Below are 9,422 nucleotides of genomic sequence, written 5' to 3' on the forward strand. Positions count from 1 at the left end.
TTTCCAACAATCCCACGTAACATTCACTTGTTTTTTACTATAGTTTCCTAACAATCTTCTGGCTTTTGCACCTCCCATGGAGACATTTGCCAAGACATCTCGTGTTTTTCCTGAAACTGTTGGATCTTTCCTTAAATGAACCTAACCCCCATGAAATCCCCATTTTTATAACAATGCTTCACATTTATCAATACATTGATCTGCCAACGATGTTGGTTTAATAGAATATACATAATCAAGATGCAATCTCGAAAGCTTGTCAATTATTCTTATCTCTGCATGCAAAGTGCATATGTGAACATTATTAAGAGCGATAGGAAGAATGGGATCCCAAATGTCTTCTTTATTATTGAGCTTACTCAAATCTATAGAGTCTCTCATTGGGACTCTCCTTGCTGGTCACAAACTGCTCCACTCTTTTGATCCCATACCTTCCATACAATAAATGGAAGAATACTTTGCATTAGTCCCGCTACATATTCCAAGCATACATTTGATAGTCTTTAAGTCAGCACCCAAATGCCATTCCACTTTGAAATTGCCAACTCCATCAACTATCAACATATCTCCAGTACTTTGGGATTGAATGATATTAGGGATACCTCTGTGGGAGAACAGCCATTTGAGGGTTTGATGACTTTCAGTTGGTATCTGAGCTGCACCAACCCACCAAAGCTCCATCTCCGACTGGATTTTATGTTCTGGCTCCTCTCCTCTACCATTGCTATACTCAATTGCCATGTTCATGATAGATATGCTCACTCTTTTCATCTTTTTGTCCTTTTTGGATTTGTGCCTCATCCAGCTTCAACACGAACTTTAGCATACCACCACATTCTTCTACATTAATTTTATACATATGCACCATTGCAATTTGTACTTTTCTAAGATCCACCCATATATTGTTGAATGCATTATAGACAAATGTACTCTTTTTCTTCTGCTTCTCACAATTAGTGTACTCTCCAAAAAATACTTGAAATTTTTTGATTCATAGTAGTCCTAGAGCATTAGAAACTGAAAGGGATCTTGGCAAACCAAAAGCTCTTATTCTCTTGCATCTAAGATTTTGGAACCATAATCCAGAAAGAGCTTGGTAACCTTTTGCGACTAATACCCACAGTGTCACAAGCCTCTACTATTTCATTTGGTTTCACAATGGTCCTTAAGTCTCTTACCAAGTCTTCGAGAGTAAGATCTCTCAAATCTGTATTCTCTGGAGATTGGAGAATTCTTACCAGGTCTGCCTTACTCATGTTTTCTATGAGAAGCTTGACTCTCTCCTCATTTCAACGGATATTAATACTTGAAATGTGAGAGACACCTTTCTTTGCAAGGTGGACTCTCCTCTTTTTAGCCCCACTACTTTCAGACAACTCACTTATAGTCTTTAAAGTTCTCTTCCTCTCTTTGAATCCTCCTAGGGTTTCTTTCAAGTTTACTAGTTTCTCTTTCAAGCAGTGGTTTACAACTTCTAGCTCTCTAATCTTATCATAAAGCTCTAAAATAGTTTTTTGAGATGTTAATAAAGTTTCTTTCAGTTGATGCATTTGGACTAAATAAGCACATAGAAGATGCAGAATATAACTTCATATAGTAACCAAGCAAACCATCAAAACCATCTCCAACAAATCTAATCAAGTCATGAACATTTACAAATGGAGGAGGTCTACCAGTTGAAGCTTCATTGGGATAAATACTTCCATCCACCCACAAATCAATGTGTTTTCTTCCCTCTAGCCATAGTTTGTTTGCCTCATCTTTGTCCAACAATGCTCGGTGATGAATACTTCTCCAAGATGAGTAGACCTAATCTATGTTAATAGCAAGTTTGTATCTGCGTTCTCTTGCATTGAGTAAAGAGTTAATGATAGAAATTAGAGTATAATCCACTATGCAAGGGTATAACAGAAAAGAATAGAAGAGAAGAAAATACAGAGAGAGAGATATTAGGAATTTTTTGGACCCAAAAAGGGCCTCCTAAGGATTCCTAATTTTAAGGAATTAGAGCTTAAAAAGCTGGGCTTAAGACAGACAAAGGCTATGATGACCCCTATTTTTTACCTTGCCACATCAGCCATACCCCCCTAGTTTCACTTTTTAAAGGGAATATTCTCATACTCTCTCTCTCTCTCTTACTTTTTGACTTTTCTCATACTTTCTCTCTTACTTTTTGAATTTTTTATCTTCACTCTCTACCAATTGAATCTTTCTTGTCAGTTTAAAATCTTTTTTCTCATTAACTCCCACCATATCTCCCTTCCACATCAGCAAAAAATTCTCGTATTTAGGTGGACCCCAAAAAGTGAATATTTTTTATTTTTTATTTTTTTACATTTTGAGGTGGAAAAAACACCACCCAACCAATATGTATGATGAAAATAATTTTTTCCCTCCAAAAAGCTTATAATTCAAGGGTCACGTCAGAAGCCTGTCATGAGCCAATACATCCATAACTAATTGTCAGGTCCCCGCAACCCCATAAACATAACTAACTATCAAGAACCACTACATCCATGAGATCCCGAAATTGTGGGGACCCCAAAATTTATTATTTTTTAATTTTTCTCATAAATATAATTTATTGATGAAAAACTCCATGTTAGTATATTTGTATATCAAAAATATTATTTTCTACTTAGAAAAATGGATTTGTGTTAAACCTGCAAAACATCAAAGTTTTAACAGTCTCTCTCACTCACCCTCTCTCTCTCTCTCTCTCTCTCTCTCTCTCTCTCTCTATGAGGATCTCTCTGCTTTAGCTTCTTCCTTTGCTTAGCTATGGAGCCTTTGCAAGCTATGTGTGTAGCCCCTTGTGAAGCTAGAAAATGGAAGGTTGATTTACACATTCGTATTCCTGAAGAGTATGGCAGCTCTAAAAAAACCCATCCTACTGATGCACAATCTGTCCAAGCTCATAGGATAGCTAAGGAGAAAAATGTAGATCTTTGGATTGATGCATCTCTATCCACTTGACCCTCCATTAAGAGCAAACCCTCCTTTCCACAATTTATCATCTTTTATGCAATTTGTTGGTGAAGGAGAGCTTGGCTTGTTAGGATACTACAGAAGATTGACTACAAGTGGAGCTTAGCAAATCCATATTCTCCAATCTCAATTGCAAGCATCACAATTCAGCCTTTTACAATGTCAAGGACTTAAAACATCATCAAATAAAATGAAAGAGATCCTCGCAGAGAATGTGGAGAAGGATTCAAAGATTCAAAGACTAGAGGAACTTATCAAACGACTCAAAGCAACGCCAAAACTGTTGCTCGTGAATGCAAAAAGACATTGGCTGGTATAGAATCTCTTGTGTTTAAAGGTGGAGTATGGAAGAAAAGGATTCGTACAACAAAGTAAGTAACATATAAACTTTCATTATGCACTCAGTGATCTAAACAAAATAGTCATGATTTGTGTTCTGCCAGGAATTTTCTACAAGAGTGTGTGGTTCTAATGAAGAGGGATGGAAGGATTTGGTCAAAGCCATTCTAAATACCAAGGATATTCTCTCAATTATTACTGACCCTCATCATCCTAAAATATGCCAAGCTGTTGTTAGCAATGTAGTGACAAGGGAGGCGTTGGGTTGTGCATGCACCAGCATAAATCTAGATGTAATAAGGCTAAGAAAATAAGTTTAGTTAGGTTTTTTTTCCCTTTAACAAAACTATTAATAGTTCCTTCTCTCACTTCATTTTCATTCCACTTTTTTTTAGAGAGCTTGAGCTCAAGATCTACGTAGACACCCACGTAAGGACTCCAGCACATCACCATGTTAGCATAGTCGTATATGGATATGGCACGCACCAAGAACACCGCACGTGTTACCATGCCTTCACAAAACACAGTGCAAGCCACCCAACGACCACATACTGGGGACATCATGGAAGAGAGTGACCCCTTGGATTCTAGGACACGCCCAATGGGATCACCCGAGTCCAGCCCTCCTCTCAAAGAAATACCAGCGCACACACATGCAGCCCCAGAGATCAAGACAGAGAGGCCGATGATGAGCAGTTCGACTCGGTTGGTAAAAACATTCCTACATTGTGCAGCACCATAGGTGGGGCAAGACCCTACTACCAGGACAGGGTCCCCTACCTACCCGGGAGGAACTTGATACACAGGTACCACAGCAAGGAGGAGGAGGATTCAGACTATGAGAGAGACCAAGAGGAGGTTCCTGCAATTGTGCACAAGCGTAGAAAGGTCAAGCTCTTCAAGCCAATGAAGTCGCAACCTCGCCAACGTACTAACACAACACAGAGAGCTCCAAGGAGAAGGATGCGCTAAGGGCATAGGGCTCTACAAGAAATCAAGTTTTATCAGAGGAACACTGCGTTGCTGATAAGAAGAGCCCCTTTCGCTCGCACAGTGAAGGAGATTCTCCAACGATATAGAATAGAGTTCTGTGTGCAGGGGATTGCCCTTGAAGCATTGCAAGCCTCCAAGGCTTACCTTGTTGCGCTTTTTAAAGACACCAACCTTCTTGCAATACATGCAAAGAGGATTACCATATTTGCCAAGGACATGCAACTAGCTCGACGCATTCGAGGCGAGCGAGACACGATCTAGAGATCTTAGATGTTAACCTTTTTTTTGAAGCAACTCTTTTGTTTCAAACCCCCCTTTGTAACAAGCCTATCTGCCTTTCATTTATAACCTTCTGATAATTAAAATTTTAAGTTTCTCTTACAATGTCTCGGAGTCATCATGTTTGTTTAACATGGACTGTCTATCATATGTGTGCCAGTTTGTCACCCAAGGCATCAGAAATGCTCCTGTGAGGACTGAGGAAGTTGAGCTAGAACAGTGTGAATTTGGCCTCTGTAAACGGCGATGTAGGCTTAAAATTCGCATTGTTCTGGCACTTCTCCCCTAGCCACTCAAGATCATTTCTGATGCATATAATGAAGTTGAGCACACTAATTGTGAGAAATAGTAGTTTATAAGGTAAAAACACCTTTAATCATGTGTAAAAATATAGTGTTTATCATCCAATGCATCAGAATTGCTCCTTGAGGACTCGGAAAGCTATGCCAGAGCAGTGCAAATTTAGGCTCTGCAGCGGGCGGTGCAGGCTCGAAATTCGCACTGTTCTGGCACTGCTCCCCCAGCCACTCGGGATCATTTCTGATGCATTTATAATGAAGTTGAGTACACTAATTGTGAGAAATAATAGTTTAAAAGATAAAAACAGCTGTAATCATATGTAAAATTACATTATTTGTCATCCAATGCATCAAAATTGCTCATGGAGGACTGGGGAAGCTATGCCAGAATAGTACGAATTTAGGCTCTGTAGTGGCGGTGCACGCTCAAAATTTGCACTGTTTTAGCTAGCACTGCTCCCCCAGCCACTCAGGATCATTTTTGATGCATTTATAATGAAGTTGAGCACACTAATTGTGAAAAACAATAGTTTATAAGATAAAAACACCTTTAATCATGTGTAAAAATATAGTGTTTATCATCCAATGCATCAGAATTTCTCCTGGAGGACTGGGGAAGCTATGCCAGAATAGTGCGAATTTAGGCTCTGCAGCGGCGGTGTAGGCTCAAAATTCGCAATGTTCTGGCAGTGCTCCCCCAGCCACTCAGGATCATTTCTGATGCATTTATAATGAAGTTGAGTACACTAATTGTGAGAAACAATAGTTTATAAGATAAAAACAGCTTTAATCATGTGTGAAAATACATTACTTGTCATCCACCACCAATGCATTAGAATTGCTCCTGGAGGGCTGGGGAAGCTATGCCAAAACAGTGCGAATTAGAGCTCTACAGCAGCGATGCAGGCTTAAAATTTGCACTGTTCTGGCAGCGCTCCCACAACCACTCAGAATCATTTTTGATGCATTTATAATCAAGTTAAGTACATTGATTATGAGAAACAGTAATTTACAAGATAAAAATACCTCTAATCATGTGTAAAAATACATTATTTGTCATCCAATGCATCAGAAATTCTCCTGAAGGACTGGGGAAGCTGTGCCAAAACAGTGCGAAATTACAAGCATGTCATCTAATCTAAAATTGTTATAATGTCTTCATTTTTTGCCCCTCTTGTGACATTTACTTCATGTTGATCTCCATCTCCTTGTTGACTTGAAAGCTTGTCATTGCCTTCACCTCGATCCTGAAACTCTTGCCCCTCACGTGCATCAAAACAGAGGCTATTTTTCCATATACTCATTTCATCTTCAAGCTCTTCCACATGCCTACTATGTGTTGGTAGGGCTATGCACCTTGCTGTTGAAAATTCAAGGTCCCCCATTTGCCATGATTTTGAGACCATGGTTTTCCCCTCCTTACGCTTCTTAATCTGTAAAAATATAGAAAGTGTAAGGGTTAATTCTAGACATGTAGTGGAATCAGATATACCTTTCTTCTCATCAACTTAAAACTTGACTCTTCCACATTGTCGAAGCCCATGATGCTAAAGTGTTGACGTAAGTCTGCTAGGCTCCAATGCTTGCTTGCTGCCACTCGCTCAATCCATCCATTTTGCATCATCACAGCTACCTCAATAGGCATAATTTCTTCTTCTGAGGCTTGAAGTGGGATCCACGTCCCGTCCTTTTGCATCCATCTTTGGTAGTGCAGACGCATGTACAAAATAGAGCATGCCTTCAAGAACCTGAAAGATAGTGTAGAATCTACTACATTGCACTTGTACACATCACCTTGATGTGACCCCTCATTAACCTCCCAACCCTCTCCTAGTAATCCTTGAATGAGGTCAGACCGTACCTCCTTATTACAAATATACATTGTTTTTGTTTGGTGCATTGGCATGGAATTGAACATGTGCACAAAAACATGTAAAGGACAAAACCAAGTTAGCCCTACTGACCTAGATGCCTTTGAAAACTTGAGTGATGTCTTGATATCACTTACCATCTTAAACTTTAAGCATAAGATGGTCCAAGCATCAGGTTTGGGCCATTCGGGATTGTTAAGAGGGGGGTTGGGGATCTCTTCTAGCTTGCCAAATAAACCTGGTTTTTTATCTACAAAATGTAAGTGAGAAAAGAAAAAGATATCGTTCTGTACAAGATCACTTGGGCTTTGAGATACAAACATTGCCTCTCCAATGGATGCATGCATAGCATTAAAAACTCCAGTGAGGCTTTGGAGTGGTTGTTCCTCAACATAATTAGAGGGGAAAATATCTGCAGAGAGACATAGAAAAATGGAGAATCATTAGAAAATTTGAAACAAAAAATCCAATATTAGCATGTTGTTAAAGCTGTGTTTATGTTACACTGACAATTTGAAGGAAACCTTGGTCGTTGGCCTTCAATGTTCACGTCTCTAAGGGTATACACATGTTGCACTATGGCAACCAGTCCTTCCTTCTTAGTATGCTTGAAGCCTTGTAGCCACCCCTTCCAATGATGTAGCATATTCCCCAGTTGTGACGCACTCGATGTGGTCCCTTAGAGCTTGGCTACATGTAGACCCAAGCCCCAACCCTGAATCTTGTTGCAGCCCAAACTCCATTCTCATCTCTTGTGTTATGCAGCACAAGCTCTTCCACCTTCTCCCTAGGTCTTCTCACATTACTGGAAGAGGCCATGGTGGTAAGAGAAGAAGGGAAAAGAAAAGCTTGTTTTACAACAGAGGAGTGGAGAGGAGAGAAAGTTCAGGGTTTTCAGTGCAGGAATGAAAAGGTTAAAAGAGGGTTAGAGTTTGAGAATAGGCTTCCTGAACCTAGAATAGACTAAAGAGGGAAAGAGTTTCTGCAGCAATGGAGAGGGAGGGAGCGAGAGAGAGAGAGAGAGAGAGAGAGAGAGAGAGAGAGAGAGAGGGAGGGAGGAAGCTTGAGAGAGAGAGAGAGAGAGAGAGAGAGAGGGAGGGAGGGAGATTGAGAGGGTTAGAGTTTGAGAATAGGCTTTCTGAACCTAGAATAGACTAAAGAGGTATAGAGTTTCTGTAGCAATGGAGAGGGAGAGAGCTTGAGAGAGAGAGAGAGAGAGAGAGAGAGAGAGAGAGGGAGGGAGATTGAGAGGGAGGGATCTTGAGAAGGAGGGAGAGCTTGAGAGGAATGGAGTTTCTGAAGCAATAGAGAGCTTAGAAAAGGAAGAAAGAGGGAGAGGGAGCTTGAGACTGAGGGAGCTTGACAAGGAGGGAGAGCTTGAGAGGTATGGAGTTTCTGCAATGGAGAGCTTAGAAGAGGAAGAAAGAGGTTCAAAATGAGCTTTCCAAACCTAGAGTATGTGGGGGAAAGTTTGAGGGAAAACACACTTTTGGAAAAAAATTAAAAATTTTCAATTTTTAGGGTTTTTAATTTGCGCGATTCTAGGTGAGGGGACCTCTAAGTTTGGGCCTAAGAGGTAGGGGGACAAGAGTAGTAATTAGGCCCCATTAGCAAACCAAAGAATCAGTTCAAAACTTTGTGGAGAAAAAGCTGACTAAGATCTATATGAATAAGTACTATCAAAATCAACGTTGGACAATTGAAGTCAGAAGGAGAGCTGACTAAACCAACATTAGCAAAAGGATGAGACCTGATTGAGGAAGAGTTGACTGGTATAGAGATAATTGAAGATGGAAGTGTCAAAGGGTGAAAGCATGGATAGGTGGTACAAAAATTTCACTTTTTTGGTGGTTCAAGAAATGGTAGTTTTGGGACAAGAATTGGAATGAAAGATAATTTTGCATGAGAATAAAAAGTAAATTATTTTATGAGAATCAAAGTATCATTACATGGAGCCACTTCTTAACATTTATAATCTCACATGTGTGGGAGGTAGAATTTTCCCCCTCATCATTTTCATTGCACAACAAATCCCCTTCTCTATCTAGAAATCTTTCTCAGTTTGGAAAAAAACAATAGTCATGCTATCGCCCAATCTTAGGAGTAGTCTTCTTTAATGGCAACATGGGAAGGTCTCCCACCCGTAAGAAGCAGGTTGAAGAAACCTTACCATTGCAAACACCCAATAGCACATAAGAGGAGTTGATATTAAAGATAGAATCCTCTTGTAAAGGTATGTTTGTGCTTTCATGGCTTGATTGTTCCTCTCTTTCTTTCAACAACAAAGAATGTGTGCTTTGTGTGTGTGTGTGTGTGTGTGTGTGTGTGTTTGTGTGTGTGATAGAGAGAGATAGATAGATAGAGACAAAGAGAGGAACGTTGGACAGTTGAAGTCAGAAGGAGAGCTGACTAAACCAGCATTAGCAAAAGGATGTGACCTGATTGAGGAAGAGTTGACTGGTATAGAGCTGATTGAAGATGGAAGTGTCAAAGGAAGAAAGCATGGATAGGTGCTACAAAATTTTCACTTTTTTGGTGGTTCAAGAAATGGTAGTTTTGGGGCAAGAATTGGAATGAAAGATAATTTTGCATGAGAATAAAAAGTAAATTATTTCATGAGAATCAAAGTGGCATTACATGGAGCCACTTCTTA

The sequence above is a fragment of the Cibotium barometz genome, chromosome 5 (assembly GCF_041138505.1).
Source record: "Cibotium barometz isolate CiBa-2024 chromosome 5, ASM4113850v1, whole genome shotgun sequence".
Lineage (NCBI taxonomy): Eukaryota > Viridiplantae > Streptophyta > Polypodiopsida > Cyatheales > Cibotiaceae > Cibotium > Cibotium barometz.